This window comes from Lepidochelys kempii, chromosome 3, assembly GCF_965140265.1.
Source record: "Lepidochelys kempii isolate rLepKem1 chromosome 3, rLepKem1.hap2, whole genome shotgun sequence".
Classification (NCBI taxonomy): domain Eukaryota; kingdom Metazoa; phylum Chordata; order Testudines; family Cheloniidae; genus Lepidochelys; species Lepidochelys kempii.
In genome coordinates, this window is record NC_133258.1 from 87,950,111 (window position 1) to 87,968,174 (window position 18,064).

The following is an 18,064-nucleotide window of genomic DNA, read 5'->3' on the forward strand; positions in this document are numbered from 1 at the left end:
TCTCATATTAGTATATGCTAATTGGTCCTACAGGCACAAAAACACCCACTAAAAAGCATAACAGACTGCAACAGCATGACTTGGACTAAAGAAAGTGACAGGATGTCCTTGTCCTCTGCTAAAAAGCTGAGAACTCCACACTGACTGGTGAGGGCACCCCAATCTGATTCCCATCCAAACCCACTAGGCGTGGGTGAGGCCAGTGCCCCCACTATCTTACTCCTCACACCACCTTGCTCTCACTTGGGATGGCCCTGACTATCTGGGAATGGTTGCACTTTGTACAATTCTGAAAATAGGCTGAAAGCCCCTATCCCCTACCACTACAGCCAGAACCTAACCCAGTCGCATGCTCAATTACATTTTGCCAATGCCCCTCTAAAGCTCCCATGGGTGCCTACCTCCCATTTGCATCCCAGATTAAGTGCCAATAACTGAAAACACACTTTTGGTCTGACAACAACCTTAAAATTTATCACAATTAAATGAATGCATATTTACATTGAACAATTGGATGTAAAAAAGACGACCACTTACTTTTTTTTGAAGGTGCACCTATTCTTTGTTGTCTCCTACAATACAAAATAAAATAGATCTGTATTTTTTATAAAAATATCTGAGCTCTACTTGTACATTGGTAACTAACAGACTCCTTTGATTGTAAAGCAATAAGTAGTATATCAGGTCAGCTCAAGGGTTTGGCTTGTATTGTGTAGTTGCTGCCCTGCATTGGGGCAGCCCAAAGCTACACTAACCAAGTGACAGCTCTGGGAAGCATTGTGTGTCAGACATAATGCCTCTCAGAGCTCCATACCACCCAGACGCAAAGTGGCTATTGTGTCACCCTTTCAGAGAAAGTAGCTTGTGTTCTCATCTGCACTGGCCAGCTCTGCTGTTTCCTTCAGTTGTGCTCTCCACCCAATGTCACTAACCTCATCAGTACTCAAGTACTGTGATTGTTCCTGGCCCTTACATGGGGTCAGTATGGGCTGGGGTATCTTTCTCATGGAAATTTATCTATTTCCACCATACTGACATTTTGGCTTTTTACATCAAATACCATTTTATTTATCTTCTTCGAGACAGTAGCAACCAAAGGCAAAAAAAAAAAAAAAATTAGCATGATTTTGAGTCATCTCTTGCTTGCATACTTCAGTAATTGAGGACACTAATAATAGCAATCCACACATCTTAGCTCTGTGAGGGTGCAATTCACACCTCCACAGATCATGCACTATTGCACCCCACGCATCCTCCAGCTGGCCAATATTACTCAACAAATTGCCCCAGTCTTGTGACCAAATAATATGATGTTTATACAGTTGCTTTCATCTCCAAAGATCAGGAAGTGCTTTACAGACTGTACAAAGTACAGGATCAAGCTCCCAACACACAAATGTGTCTTCGGTGGGGTGCAATGCAGTACTCATTCTGTGCCTACAACACTGTACAACAATTCTTAGGAGGGGAAGTAAAGAAATAATTTCTTCATTTGAAACTTCAGGGGGAATTGTAGGCAGAATATATTTATCAAAATTGAAATTTGGCCAGGACACTAGAATTAACAGCCCTACACTTGCAAAGAGCGCCATACTATCTTTTTTCCAATGAAATGAAGAGATCAAGACCTTACTTTCAATTTAGTGCCCCAACCAAAAGCCAGCACCCTCAGGCTAAGCAGTGACATAAAATACCATACAGCTATCTTGTTTCAATGCCCGTTTAAAACAAAAACCAAAAACAAAAAATGCCACATATTGAACCATCACCACTGAACTTTTTGCAGCATCTATTTTTGAATTCTGTATTAGAAGAAAAGCAAATAACTGGAAATTAAAATAATATGATAAAATGCTCCATGTAGGCCAAGTACATTTTACGGTGGATTAATACATTTTACGGTTAGTACATTACTTTAGTATGATTACTACATTTTACGGTGGATTAATACAATAGCTATTTCAACGAAACAACATATGGAGACAAAAATTATAAAATGATTATTGTAATCATGAATTGCATCAAGGTGATACTCCTTTAACACAGAAGAAGGAAAAAAAGTGTTGCAAACATTTTAAAGAACACTGAGATTGTAACATTTTATACCATGGAGTGACCAGGTGGGCTGGATAAAGGAAGTTGAAGCTGGGAAACTAATCATATTCCATACATGACAGGCGTTAATTTACTCTCAGCCAGGTTTCTTTGATGACATTGTATCTGAAACAGTCACTCATGTTCCTCTTAATTTGGATAATAAAAATGTAATGCTATTTTATTGTTAGGATTAGAAATACTTGTTACTTATGACATGACAAAGGATAATGGGGGAGCAAGGAAAGCTGAGGGAAACAGGCTAAGGACCATTATAACTGACAAGGAAGTTTCCTTCAGTAGGGAGATAGGAAGCCAGCTACAACCTCCTTCGAGACCCCAAATTTTGGAAAGAAATTTGAATTCTCAAGGTGCCTAAAGCATGTCAGAGAATGGAGAAGTATAGCCTTTTTAATATCTAGGCTGTCGTTAGTGTAAACCAAGAGGGACACTCCTTGCAAACTGGATGACTAATCAGAGATCAATGAATCTAGACAGAAGTGAGAAAGAGATAAGAGACAGTGGGACCTGGGCTCCTTGGTAGCAGATAACTGATTACATCTACTCCATAGCTAACCTCTAAGCCCTGTCACTAATATGAAAATACAACATGACAAAGATTGGTGATGGACATATTTGCTTTTATACACTTTATGATGGCAAGTTCCTTAGTTGTGACTTCTATGGACTCGCAGTAAGTCACAAAATTAAATGGCTCAATCGATATTTTAAAACATTATGCTACCATTTCTTAGACTCATACATTCCAAGCTCAGAAGGGATCCTCTAGTGTGTCTTCCTGTGTAACACAGGCAATAGGACTTCCCCAAAATGTTTCCCAGAGCACATCTTTTAGAAAGAGATCCAATCTCTATTTTAAAATGGTTAGAGATGAAGAATCCACCACCTTGATAACCTTGGTAAGTTGTTCTAATGGTTAACTACCCTCACTGCTAAAAATGTAGACCTTATTGCCAGCCTGAATTTGCCTCACTTCAACTTCCAGCTATTGGATCATGTTATACCATTCTCTACTAGATTAAAGATCCCATTATTAAATATTTGTTCCCCATGTAGGTACTTCTAGACTAATCAAGTCACCCCTTAGCCTTCTTTTTGTTAAGCTAAATAGACTGAAGAGCTCAAGCTCTCTCTATAAGGCAGGTTTTCAAATCCTTTAAATCATTCTCACAGCTCTTCTCTACCCCCCTCTAAAATATATCAACATCCTTCTTGATTTGTGGGCACGAGAACTGGACACAGTACTCCAGCATAAGTTGCACCAGTAACAAATAAAGCAGTTAAATAACCTCTCCACCGCTACCTGAGATTCCCATGTATGCATCCCAGTATCACAGTAGCTCTTTTGGCCAAAGTATTGCACCAGGAGCTCATATTCTGCGTATTATCCTCTATGACCCCCAAATCTTTTTCAAAATCACTGCTTCCCAGGTTAGAGCCCCCCCCCATCCTGTAAGTATGGGCTGTATACATTTAACCATATTAAAAACACAAGTTGGTTGCTTGTGCCCAGTTTACCAAGCGATCCAGATTTCTCTCAGTGAACTTTCCTCTTCATTATTTACCACTCCCCCAGTTTCTAGGTCATCTGCAATCTTTCAGTGATTATTTTATGCCTTCTTCCAGGTCACTGACAAAATGTTAAATAGTATAGGGCCAAGAATCAACCTCACTGGAAACACATGCTTGATGACAATTCCCCATTTACAGTTATATTTTGAGATCTATCAACTAGTCAGTTTTTAATCCATGTAATGTATGCAATGTTAATTTCATATTCTAATTTTTTCATCAAAATGTAATGCCTTACCCAGTAAAGCATTTGACTGGGCTGGTTGTGACATTATGAAAGAAGTGCCCTTCAACTTTTCTGCCATTCACACCCTGCCAGAGAGAGTCACAGTTCATTCTTGGTTTGTGGCAAAGATAGGCAAACCAGTTATTTGTTTTTGTTCTTAATAAAGAATCATCAGCTTGAAAGTGAGCTCCAACATTGCACTGGACCTGAACTTACAAAACTATGGAATGGTTCTGATAAGGGACTTCCTCCTTCTTACCAACCGTCTCAAATCACCTTCTCCAACTTCCTCTTCTGTGACCCTCTAATAGGTATCTCAAATTAGGCACCCCAAATCAGTGGGTACTTTTGAGCTTAATATCCCTCTGCCTCAGTTCCAAACTCTAAGAACACGGATAATAATCACCCCTACATCTCACAGGGTCTGTGAAAATAAATTCATTAATTTTCCTGAAGCACTGAGATACTATAGTGAGAAGTACCATAGAAAAGCTCAGGAGGAAATTAATAATTCTGTCTTCACAGCTTAGAATAGTGTGAAGTAAATAAGGCATGGGGCCACCAACTCAAAGAAGAAAACAAAATACTGAAGAGATGCTCATTAACTGAGCACTGTCCATTCTATGCACTGAACGAGGCAGGGAGTCTACGGGGGAAAAACAGTATGTGATTATGTGATTAAAAACTGTATAATGATGCATGTGCACCAGGGGTTCAAATTAATGTTGCACAGGTAACCTATATGCTGGCATTTCCTAACTTTTGAAGTCTTTATTTAGCAACCCTAACAATCTTCTTTTAATGTAGCTTTATTTCCCCCATACAATAAGGATTACATAAACACTTTCTTCCAGTTTAGTTAAAAAGACAAGTCAAGAATTTCAAATAATGGCCACTGATCTTGGTTGCCTCAATTTTTGGGTGCCTAACTGAGGTATGAGCACTTACGAAGTGCTTCTGAAAATTTGGCTGAAATATTTACATTACGGAGACAAGCAGGTAGCACAACTGGCAAAGTATTTCATAAAATGTTTTGCACTTCACATCACAGTAAAAAAATAAAAAAGAAACATTTATTTATATACAATACAAAAAAAGATTAAGAGAACCAAAATTAGTATACTAAGTGACTCAACTGACAGCTTCAGAACTCAGAACTCCCTTTAAATTACTCCTGTTATGCTGCAAAGAAGACCACTAAACCAAAATGTAGTGTGATGGTTTATGATCTCTCCTAATAAATTTATCCTGGTTAATATGTAAGTGTGCATGTATATTTCTTCTTTATACAGAATGACAGGGACAGTATTTTGATATAATTATATTTAATGGGTTGGTCATAGTTAAAATATCAAATGTAATGGTATGTCAGAATAATCGAACAGGATTTTCTCTGCCCCATGCTGATTGGCTGTTTGTTCTAACCTTTCCCCTCCCCCTTCCTCAGTCTCTTTACTCCACCCCTGTCCCTTTTATCCTCGTCTCTCCTGACCTGTCCCCCTTCCCTCTCCATTTAGCTGATCCCCTCCGAACTAAACCAAGAAATCAATAAAACCATGAAACTAACATGATGCTTACCATCAGCACAGTCTTCATTCTACTGGTGTGTTCTATCCTTTCACCTACCCTGTGCCTGTCTTGCCTATTTAGATTGTAAACTTTTGGGACCATCTACTACTGTTTGTACAGTGCCTAGCATAATGGGACCCTGTTCTTGGATGGTGCTTAGGCACTATCATAGAATCATAGAATCATCATAGAATCATAGAATATCAGGGTTGGAAGGGACCTCAGGAGGTCATCTAGTCCAACCCCCTGCTCAAAGCAGGACCAATTCCCAGTTAAATCATCCCAGCCAGGGCTTTGTCAAGCCTGACCTTAAAAACTTCTAAGGAAGGAGATTTCACCACCTCCCTAGGTAACGCATTCCAGTGCTTCACCACCCTCCTAGTGAAAAAGTTTTTCCTAATAGCCAACATAAATCTCCCCCACTGCAACTTGAGACCATTACTCCTTGTTCTGTCGTCTGCTACCACTGAGAACAGTCTAGATCCATCCTCTTTGGAACCCCCTTTCACGTAGTTGAAAGCAGCTATCAAATCCCCCCTCTTTCTTCTCTTCCGTACACTAAACATCCCCAGTTCCCTCAGCCTCTCCTCATAATTCATGTGTTCCAGTCCCCTAATCATTTTTATTGCCCTCCGCTGGACTCTTTCCAATTTTTCCACATCCTTCTTGTAGTGCGGGGCCCAAAACTGGACACAGTACTCCAGATGAGGCCTCACCAATGTCGAATAGAGGGGAATGATCACGTCCCTCGATCTGCTGGCAATGCCCCTACTTATACATCCCAAAATGCCATTGGTCTTCTTGGCAACAACAGCACACTGTTGACTCATATCCAGCTTCTCATCCACTGTAACCCCTACGTCCTTTTCTGCAGAACTGCTGCCGAGCCATTCGGTCCCTAGTCTGTAGCAGTGCATTGGATTCCTCCGTCCTAAGTGCAGGACTCTGCACTTGTCCTTGTTGAACCTCATCAGATTTCTTTTGGCCCAATCCTCCAATTTGTGTAGGTCCCTCTGTATCCTATCCCTACCCTCCAGCATATCTAGCTCTCCTCCCAGTTTAGTCTCATCTGCAAACTTGCTGAGGGTGCAATCCACACCATCCTCCAGATCATTTATGAAGATATTGAACAAAACCGGCCCCAGGACCAACCCTTGGGGCACTCCACTTGATACCGGCTGCCAGCTAGACATGGAGCCATTGATCACTACCCGTTGAGCCCAACAATCTAGCCAGCTTTCTATCCACCTTATAGTCCATTTATCCAGCCCATACTTCTTTAACTTGCTGGCAAGTTACTATACAAATTACTATTTATTAATTCATGTTTAATTACAAATATACATTTAAATGATAATCAGAAGTCATACATGTATTACAAAGTTAGTGCCTGATACTGCAAACACTCCCCAAGTGACTAAGATTGACTACCCACATGTGTGCAGTTACTCAAGTATGCTTATAGACCCTTAAAGAGTCAGTTGGCGGATTTGTCAGGGAAACATTACACTCACAAAAGAACCTATTTCCTACAAACAAAAGCTTCATTTTAGAAGAAATAAGATTTGCTAAGTGTGACAACGCCAAATGCAAAGTCTAAAATGGCAAGTAAATGCCAAGCTATGGGACACTTCTAGACCCTACACTCCTCCAAAAGCCAAGAATAGGACCTACCACCTTACTATAACCACTATACCACACTCCTCCCCCAGAGCTGGAAAACAAACATGAGACCTGTTGTCCTACTGTTGTCTAGTATATAACTAAGTGTGCATCCCCCTCTAATGGCTAGTCTACAGGAGGGTTAATGGTTATTTCTCAAGCTGTAGATGTCTGGGCTGAGGAGCCCTGTGGATGACCTGGGGAACATGGGGTCCTTATTGCTGGATGATAAAGATCCAGTTTTTCCAGTTTTCTTTAATAAAAAAATTTAGTTCACATTGTGAACAAAATCCGTAACACTTTAGACTTCGTTAATTACTGTGCCATGCACAACAAAAAACAGGTGTTCCACATTTCAATCACTGCTCACACATTTCAATTACTTGTACCACATGTTGGTAGGTTTGAGGATGGCTGTGTGAATTGATATCCATCTTTTGAGAGGGAAGCCTGTGGCTTCAGTCCCATTAAAAATGACAGAAGACAGCAGCCATCTCTAGTAGGGATTTCTCCTTCCTACTATTGATGTAATGGTGATTTTTTTACCCAAGACATGAACACCTTCAATCCCACTAGGCAACTTATGTCCCATTGAAAATCATAGTAAATGGTAGACATTCCAAATAAAGGAAAGTTATGGTCATAAAGGACAGGAAAAAACAAATAACGTTATTAAATTACAACCTAGTTTCTTCATATAAACATTCAAAAGTAACATACAATTCAGTAAGTTTCAACCAAATGGAAACTTTGAAAGATAACAAACCAGCCATTAGTTAGCAAAAGGGTTCCAAAGAAAAGGTTATACACTGGGAATACTTAAAGTTCCCATTTTAAAGTCAAACTAATTAACAGATTTATTTGAAAATTCCGCCCCCCCAAAATCGATCCTTATTCACAAGTTATATGCCGTACATGCTGTACTCTTTATCCAAAACACAGAACTTGAATTCCTGCTTAAAGTTTGGGTTTATTTTTCACTTAAATGACAGGAGCTATCAGGCCAAAAGTATAAAAATAGGTAAGTTTGTAACAAAAGGAATTAACAAAATGTGTGTCCATCATCCTGATTTCTATGGGGTCTGTTCTGCAGACACTTCTGCACATGAACAAGTTTATTCAAGAGTAGTTCTGCTGAGTGGGAGTCAATGACTAGTTGTACTTTCACTACTTGTGAAAGTAAATTTTCTCAGGTGCCTCAGCGTTTGCAGGATCAGACTCTCGGATTGTAAGCTCTTGGGGCACTGAGACATATGTGCTACAGAAATCTAAATAATAAAGCATGATGTAGTCTCCATTTCATGCTCAACATATTCCTAACATGAAGGACCAACTACACTAAATTCTGCAATATATAAGTAAATGAAAATATAGAGCAAGAGTAAATGGCTAACTTCCACAATTTACACTATTTTATGTAAAATGCACTTCCATATCTTAAACATATGGATCTTAAACATAAAAAAGAAGCTTACAAGAAGTGGAAGGTTGGACATATGACCAGGGAAGAGTATAAAAATATTGCTCAGGCATGTAGGAATGTTATCAGGAGGGCCAAATCGCACCTGGAGCTGCAGCTAGCCAGAGATGTTAAGAGTAACAAGAAGGGTTTCTTCAGGTATGTTGGCAACAAGAAGAAAGCCAAGGAATGTGTGGGCCCCTTACTGAATGAGGGAGGCAACCTAGTGACAGAGGATGTGGAAAAAGCTAATGTACTCAATGCTTTTTTTGCCTCTGTCTTCACTAACAAGGTCAGCTCCCAGACTGCTGAGCTGGGCATCACAAAATGGGGAAGAGATGGCCAGCCCTCTGTGGAGATAGAGGTGGTTAGGGACTATTTAGAAAAGCTGGACGTGCACAAGTCCATGGGGCCGGACGAGTTGCATCCGAGAGTGCTGAAGGAATTGGCGGCTGTGATTGCAGAGCCATTGGCCATTATCTTTAAAAACTCGTGGCGAACGGGGGAAGTCCCGGATGACTGGAAAAAGGCTAATGTAGTGCCAATCTTTAAAAAAGGGAAGAAGGAGGATCCTGGGAACTACAGGCCAGTCAGCCTCACCTCAGTCCCTGGAAAAATCATGGAGCAGGTCCTCAAAGAATCAATCCTGAAGCACTTGCATGAGAGGAAAGTGATCGGGAACAGCCAGCATGGATTCACCAAGGGAAGGTCATGCCTGACTAGTCTAATCGCCTTTTATGATGAGATTACTGGTTCTGTGGATGAAGGGAAAGCAGTGGATGTATTGTTTCTTGACTTTAGCAAAGCTTTTGACACGGTCTCCCACAGTATTCTTGTCAGCAAGTTAAGGAAGTATGGGCTGGATGAATGCACTACAAGGTGGGTAGAAAGCTGGCTAGATTGTCGGGCTCAATGGGTAGTGATCAATGGCTCCATATCTAGTTGGCAGCCAGTATCAAGTGGAGTACCCCAAGGGTCGGTCCTGGGGCCAGTTTTGTTCAATATCTTCATAAATGATCTGGAGGATGGTGTGGATTGCACTCTCAGCAAATTTGCGGATGATACTAAACTGGGAGGAGTGGTAGATACGCTGGAGGGGAGGGATAGGATACAGAAAGACCTAGACAAATTGGAGGATTGGGCCAAAAGAAATCTGATGAGGTTCAATAAGGATAAGTGCAGGGTCCTGCACTTGGGACGGAAGAACCCAATGCACAGCTACAGACTAGGGACCGAATGGCTAGGCAGCAGTTCTGCGGAAAAGGACCTAGGGGTGACAGTGGACGAGAAGCTGGATATAAGTCAGCAGTGTGCCCTTGTTGCCAAGAAGGCCAATGGCATTTTGGGATGTATAAGTAGGGGCATAGCGAGCAGATCGAGGGACGTGATCGTTCCCCTCTATTCGACATTGGTGAGGCCTCATCTGGAGTACTGTGTCCAGTTTTGGGCCCCACACTTCAAGAAGGATGTGGATAAATTGGAGAGAGTCCAGCGAAGGGCAACAAAAATGATTAGGGGACTGGAACACATGAGTTATGAGGAGAGGCTGAGGGAGCTGGGATTGTTTAGCCTGCAGAAGAGAAGAATGAGGGGGGATTTGATAGCTGCTTTCAACTACCTGAAAGGGGGTTCCAAAGAGGATGGCTCTAGACTGTTCTCAATGGTAGCAGATGACAGAACGAGGAGTAATGGTCTCAAGTTGCAGTGGGGGAGGTTTAGATTGGATATTAGGAAAAACTTTTTCACTAAGAGGGTGGTGAAACACTGGAATGCGTTACCTAGGGAGGTGGTAGAATCTCCTTCCTTAGAGGTTTTTAAGGTCAGGCTTGACAAAGCCCTGGCTGGGATGATTTAACTGGGAATTGGTCCTGCTTTGAGCAGGGGGTTGGACTAGATGACCTTCTGGGGTCCCTTCCAACCCTGATATTCTATGATTCTATGATTCTATGATATAAAGATCAGGGTTTGCTCTTGAGCTCAGTTACTGACTCTTCACTCAGGTGCCTAAGTCTTTGCAAGATCAGGACCTTAACCTTCTAAAAGATTTTATATGGGATTTCACTTAGGAGCTAGGAGTGCTGCCACCCACTGGCCAACTCAGCGACTCTGAAGATATATTGACAGGCTCCAACTAGTTGCATTCTGGCAATGATGCTTGAAAGTGAGGTAGGCCAGATGAATGGCATTTAAATAAGGGGAAAAGTGGGAAGATCCCTGCCATTCCACACACTAAATAATTTTCCAGATTAAATTTAGAGAGCACTTTATAAAGTTGTGTCATGGATCTTAGTACAAAATCTGAATTATTATACCCAAGATTTTGCTCTAGCTCATCCACAGAAGTTTCCAGACCTGGGAATTATTTCTACATTATACTTGACCTAAGGAACTGTCCCTAAAGAAAAGGAGTACTTGTGGCACCTTATGCTCAAATAAATTTGTAAGTCTCTAAGATGCCACAAGAACTCCTTTTCTTTTTGCGGATACAGACTAACATGGCTGCTATTCTGAAACCTGTCCCTAAAGAGTTCCTCTTCCAAATATCAATCCTTTCAGATGCACAAATATGAAACTAATAAGTTAATTTTTTTTAAATCAGGTGTTTCTTGCCATCCCCCCTTTTTCTTTAACATTATAATTTTATTGTGGTCCACATTAGGGCTTCCCAAAAACTTTATTTTAACATTCCTTCTAGACAGACTCAGACGGGGGGCAGAGGAAAGGTGGTGGTCCTCTTCGAAGTTCTATCCCCAAAATAAGCGCCACCCACATTTCTAACACAATACACCACTCGGTGTAGATTTGAATATTTGCAAAAAGATCATCATCCATGTTCTGAGCTTCACTGGACTTCCCCTTGGTGGGACCTGAATATATCCATGAGCTCTGCTATGTCACACTCAGGGCTTGTCTTCACTTCAGTCAACCCAGACCATGCTGCTAAGCTGACTCCCATCCACAAACAAAGCCTCTCCCAGATGCATCAGTGTTTTCAACCCAGGCTAACTGGCCTGTCCTGGCCTACATGTTAAAGCCCAAGTGCTGTAACCTACTCCCTTTGCAGTGAGGACACATGTAAATCACTCCAGTACAGATAGCCCTCCAATGCCTTCCCACAGTTCCCCTGCATATCCAGGACAGACAAGTTCTCCCACAATCCATTGGGAAAAACATGGAGTGCTAAGAATCATGGGACATGCCTGAATAAGAACTACCACCTCATACAGATGAGTACAGATACAATGTGAAAGCAGTCGGAGGTGGCTCTACACTGAAGCGGCTCACATCTGAGCTAGGACAGAAGAAAGGACCATAATCTAGTCTGGCCTCTGCATAATAAAGACCGCAGAATTTCAGACAGTAATTTCTTCAGTAGAGGGAATTATTCTTCCTATGCATAAGTCTTTGCAAGATCAGGACCTTAACCTTCTAAAAGATTTTATATGGGATTTCCTAGGTGTTTTGTTGTTGTTGCTGTTGTTAAAAAGGGGAGGGGGGGAATGGGGAAAAGGAATGAAATGACAAGGAACTTCACCTCTTTAGAACTCTGAAGATTTGTCAAGTTGTAACAAAGTGGTGATAGAGTATGTGAACTCCACGATTTGGAACTACTGGATTACAAACCACTGAAATGTACTGTCCCATTTTCCTTAGGAGACCCACAGAATACCCATCTCCAATGAAGAGCTGATCAGGTACATCAGAGCATCATGCATATTGTACAAATTGTGAGCACCCTTATCTCACCCCTTTGCATACTCAATAAACTTATAAAATTAGTCACACAACATGTGCAACACAGCATTCATTTAGATACACAAAAAGATATACAAAACATGGACAGGTGCCCAGCATACAATTTTTTACAGGTCATAACTGAGTCAAACCAAAACCAAGATTTTACTAGACTACTCAAAAGCACTTCAAGTGAGGATTATTTGGATACCAAATTTCAGCTTTCTATACCCAGACATTCTGGTTACATGCCTATTCCAAAAAATGGGTTGCTACTTATCCAGATTTTCCCAGGATTGTCCCTTTTTTGAGGTAGCTCTCCTGGGAAATTTGTAAGGGTTCTCAGTAAACACTGACAGCTGTCTAGTTTTATGGGCTGAGGATCATCCCATATGTCCTAGTTTGTTGTGCCTCAGAGATGGCAATCCTGTTAAAAAGGGTTGGAAGTATTTTATTTTTATAGTGAGCAATAACATTTTCAATTCTCCTTATACTAAAAGTAATGACTTGATAATTTTTCTTCAAACTTTCCAACCAAGCTCTCCTTCAGGCAGAGACCAAGTTGGAAAATTTCAGTCCAGCAGGTCAATGTTTCAGAAAGTTACAAACCATGGAAGACAGAGGTAGAACACAAATATTTGAATGTAACTGAACCAATCACTGCCACTATAATATTATGGCAGGTGAAGACAGAGCCTTACACAGCAAAAACTATGTAGAGGCAGTGGTCCTTGAAAGGAGAGAGGCTGCATGAGTAGCAGGAGAGTTTTACTCTGTCTGATTAGAGTCAATTCTCAGGGCAGAGTTGCTCATTGTGACCCAGGCATTGTTGTGCTGAGATTCCCAAAAGAATATATTGCCATGAATGCTGTTTGACCATCTCTGTTCTGGGATTGACGTACACATGTAAATAAAAATAAGTTACACTTAGAATACACTGTGGCTCAGCGCCACTCATTTCTTTGCAATTGGGAAGCTAACCCACAGCGTCCTGGTCATCTGCTACTGCTTAGCAGAGGGGCAACAATGGTGTCAGAATGGCTTCTCTGTCGGTCAAGCAACAGTTTTAAATTTTGTGTGGTTCGAGTGGATTTGCGTTAATTAACCATACTAAGTCAGAATTCTAACAGACTCATAGTGACACTGCAAATCTCTCTAAATACATGCCAAAAACCATACACAAACAGTTGTTAATTAATCGACAGCACAATTATATAATCTCATTAGTATTTGCATATTTCAGTCACAAAAAGGGCAATATTTCACTCTGTTAATTAGTCAGGGTTTCCCCCCTATGAATGGAACAAATACTAAGTTACTGATTAATCTAATTTTGAGATGGGTGATTTTATGCTGTAACAGAACAATTTGTGATAGGGTGGATTTTTTTGCATGGAGTAACTTGTAATTTTGTTATTTTCTTCTTATGAAATTCCAGGTGAAACTGGGGAGAGAGAGTTTGCAGCATGGTTTATGCTTTATCTTTATCCTTGAGAGATTCGACTAAGCAAAGAATTGAGAGGGATCACTCACAGTGAGGAGAGCTAGTAATATAGTCCTTCATTAAGGGAAGGCCTGAATCTATTAAACAACAATGACATTTGCAGTCACCCCAAGAGAGATATAGTCCACATGCAACTCCCAGAAGGAATGAAGAACGCTTCTCTCCAATTAAGTGTCACTTTGATCCTTATTGCATCAAGGGTGGGTCTCAAGGCAAGGTAATGGACAACTAATTAAGCAGAATAGACTTAAAGAGTGTCTAGATTCCCACATGAAGGACCTGAAGGTAGATTCCCACACGAAGGATCTGATCTCTGGAAACAGTGCTCTGGATGTGATTTCAAAAGAAACTACGTCTAATAAATATATCTTTACTTATCTTTTAGGAAAACATTTGTGGGCATTAACAAAACCTTTTAATACATTCATTCAAATCAAACAAATGTACAGGAAATGAATTATCTTCAGGTTTCCACTAATATTTTGGCCTGCAACTAATGTAAAATAATCATTTATTTTTTGTACTGGGATAGCACTTGGAAGCCTTCCCCCACCCCCATCATAGATCAGGGCCCGACTGTGCCATGCACTGTACAAGAACAAAAAAGTCCCTGGTCCAAAGAGCTGACAATCTAAGACTGTACAATAAAATAAATTCTAATGACAACATCCTGCCATTATTTTAGTAAAAGAGTGGAGTCAGAGGGTTATCCAACATGCATCTAGCACAAAAGCCATCCTACGGCCGCAGGACCGACTAGCTCACAGTTGGCTAGGAGAAAATACTGCCAGGAACACTTGGCTGCTTATTTTAAAAGGAGCAGTGATGTTAACAGGAGCAGCAGTAGCACGTGTTAGCTGGTTAAAGGTCTAGATACACACCCTAGTTAGTAGACTATGCCTCTTCTACAGCGTGATGGGAGTGCTGGAGATAGGCCCTCTTCCTACTGCTTACTAGCATGCTATGCAGAGATCCTTACCTTCTGCTTACATGGGAGAGAGAGAAGAAGAGGCTTCTTCACCCTGCAGTATTCACACATAGCATAGTGCAGGATTTCACTCTATGACTGTATTGTAGTGCTCTTTGCCTGTATCAGAGCACCATCAACCTATGCCAATATCTTCATTTTAAGTTCAAGTGATGCAAAAGTGTTTTGCACCACATGATGAAACATGTCAGGCTGTCTCAATGGGGTGAATGCTGAACTGGCATGGATTTGTGGTGCCCAAGAGAGAAGTGATAAACTTAGTGGCAGCTGGTGGACTAGAGAATGTATTCCCCACATACACCCTGCTCCCTGACACACATACAAAAAGAGCAGTTACACTGAACCACAAGGTGTTCAATGAACAGAGAGAACTGTTTAGTTCCTTTCAAAGTCTAGTTTCAAGATAAGGAAGGTTAAATTCAGAGTGGCATGGTGCCCATTAATTGCAGGGAGTTCAGAAAAGCTCTGTTAGTAAGGCTCTGTGAAGACAGAGATAAGGATGTTAAAGGCCTCGCTAAGGACTAGTTCAGGGCAGCCTTTATTCATAACGATCAGGCAAACAGATGGCTAATGGGTTGCAATCCATGCCCAGAAGCAGTGGGGTATGTTCTGTGCCCAGAAGCTGGTTCCATTCCATGGCTGGGTGCCCACTGCAATCTGTAGGTTGGAGAGAATCAGAGGATAAAGACAACATCAAATTAGATGACAAGGCAGAGGGCCCTGAGGAGGAGACAGACACTTCAGGTCAGGCCACCCAGTAACACAATGAATTCTGGAATGGAAGAAGCTGAAGTATGAGAGGTTTCAGAGTAACAGCCGTGTTAGTCTGTATTCGCAAAAAGAAAAGGAGTACTTGTGGCACCTTAGAGACTAACCAATTTATTTGAGCATGAGCTTTCGTGAGCTACAGCTCACTTCATCGGATGCATACCGTGGAAACTGCAGCAGACTTTATATACATACAGAGAATATGAAACAATACCTCCTCCCACCCCACTGTCCTGCTGGTAATAGCTTATCTAAAGTGATCATCAAAACCTGGATTTGTGCTGGAAATGGCCCAACTTGATGATCATTTTAGATAAGCTATTACCAGCAGGACAGTGGGGTGGGAGGAGGTATTGTTTCATATTCTCTGTATGTATATAAAGTCTGCTGCAGTTTCCACGGTATGCATCCGATGAAGTGAGCTGTAGCTCACGAAAGCTCATGCTCAAATAAATTGGTTAGTCTCTAAGGTGCCACAAGTCCTCCTTTCCTTTTTTTGAAGTATGAGAAGCAGCCAAAACAGGGAGTGAAGCATGAAGAGCAGTGGCAGCACAAGCATCATAATCAGCAAACTAAAGCAGCAGGAGAAGCAACAAAAGCTGTAACTGAAGCAGCTGTGCCAGTGGGTATTATGCAAAAAAAAAGTGAGAATATTCTATTTCCCTAGTGCTAGAGGGAGGTAACCTTGCTTCCTTCCTGAATACATGTGAACAAATGAGAAAATACCATTGTGTGGGAATATGGGTCTGCACCTTTCACTTTTTCCCCCTTACAGTCTGAAGTGGGACATTTTCTATAATGGCTTTCAAACATCCTAGGATACTGGGTCAGCAGTCAAATGTAAGTCCAGTTAAAGGAACACTTAAGGTATCCAAGAAGACATAGTTAGCAATTCTAACTAGCAGACTGAGCTCAAAAGTCAGATAGTTTGTCATCCATTGGCCAGATCTGTAGTTGGTAGAAATCAGCATAGGTGCATTTAAGTCAATGGAGCTATGCCATTTTCCCATCATTTGAAAGGATCTGGCCCCTAGATTTTACAGTTAAGTGCAGACTTAAGTTATAAACACAATTGTGACTGAACCCAAGATCGTGGGTGCAAAATTAGGTGTCATGTTTCTAAAATTTGGCTTTATGAGGATGTACCACTTTAAAATACAGGTGATTGTCCAGAATATCAGGGAATAAATTTAGCTTTACTGTAATATTTTAACTGACCCCAGGGGCCCACAGACTAAAATATTAGTAGAATAAGAAGGCATCTCATGCAACATATTGAAGTGGACATTGATAATGTGGAGCATAGAGATAAGTAGATGGAAAGGATTAATGCTACCACTTTTCAACGCTCCATAGTTTCATAAAGTTGAAGACTAGAAGGAACCATCTAGTCTGATCTGTATACCACAGGTCCATTAAATTTAATCTAGATACCTCTGATTTGAGCTAGACGAAACATTTCAGTCTTCAAGAGAAACTGTGCTACAGGGACACCAAGGTGCCACTGATGCCCAAGACTCCTACTACACATTTGAAATATGCAGGCTGAAGCAATTTTGCAAAGTTGTTCCCAGATTATTTTAGAACTTGGATAATAGATGCTACAGCAGAAGCCACAAGGTTAGTTAACTAAGGTCACTGTTAGGCCTATTGCACATGGAAAGCAGTAGAGAGAGGAATATGAAACAGTGGCCATGACATTAACATAAAAAGAATGCTCAACTGGTTGGAAAAAAACCATGCTCAGAGCATAGTTGTCAATGGTTTGCTGTCAGACTGGAGGGCATATGTAATGGGGTCCTGCAGGGGTCTGTCCTGTGTTCAGTATTATTCAACATTTTCATTAGTGACTTGGATAATGGAGTGGATGGTAGGCTTATAAAAATCTGTGGATGACATCAAGCTGGAAGGGTTTGCAAGCACTTTGGAAGGACAAGATTATAATTCAGAATGACCTGGACAAGTTAGAGAGTTACTGAATTTCATCTGTGTGATAAGTGCAATGTATTTCACTTAGAAAGGAAAAAAAAATCAAATGTATAGCTACAAAATGGGGAATAACTGACTAGGTAGTAGCACTGCTGTAAAGGATCTGAGGCTCATAGGGCATCACAAATTGAAGCTGAGTCACTGTAATGCAGTTGCAAAAAAAATAGTTCGGGGTGTATGTACAGAAGTGTCGTATGTAAAACATGGGATGTAATTGCCCTGATCTACTTGGCACTGGAGAGGCTTCAGCTAGAGTAGTGTGTCCAAGTCTGGGTGCCGCACTTTAGGAAAAATGTGGACAAATTGGAAAGAGTCCAGAGAAGAGCAACAGAAGTGATAAGGTTTAGAAAACCTGATTTAATTAAGAAAGGTTAAAAAGGAGGCATATTTAGTCTTGAGAAAAGAAGAGAGTGAGGTGGGACCTGATAATAGCCCTCAAATATGTTAAGAGCTGCTGTAAAGAGAACTGTGATCAAT

The 18,064-nt window shown here is 41.0% G+C and overlaps 1 protein-coding gene across 3 annotated transcripts in view; it reads right to left on the reverse strand.

Annotated features, from left to right (window-relative positions):
* The window catches only part of HS3ST5 (heparan sulfate-glucosamine 3-sulfotransferase 5), a 268,638-nt gene that overhangs the window by 235,725 nt on the left and 14,849 nt on the right, over nucleotides 1-18,064 (reverse strand). For all 3 annotated transcript variants that reach the window (XM_073337106.1, XM_073337105.1, XM_073337104.1), the window contains exon 2: nucleotides 538-572. The gene's annotated coding sequence lies outside the window, so the exon portion shown is untranslated. The remainder of the gene's footprint in view (nucleotides 1-537; nucleotides 573-18,064) is intronic.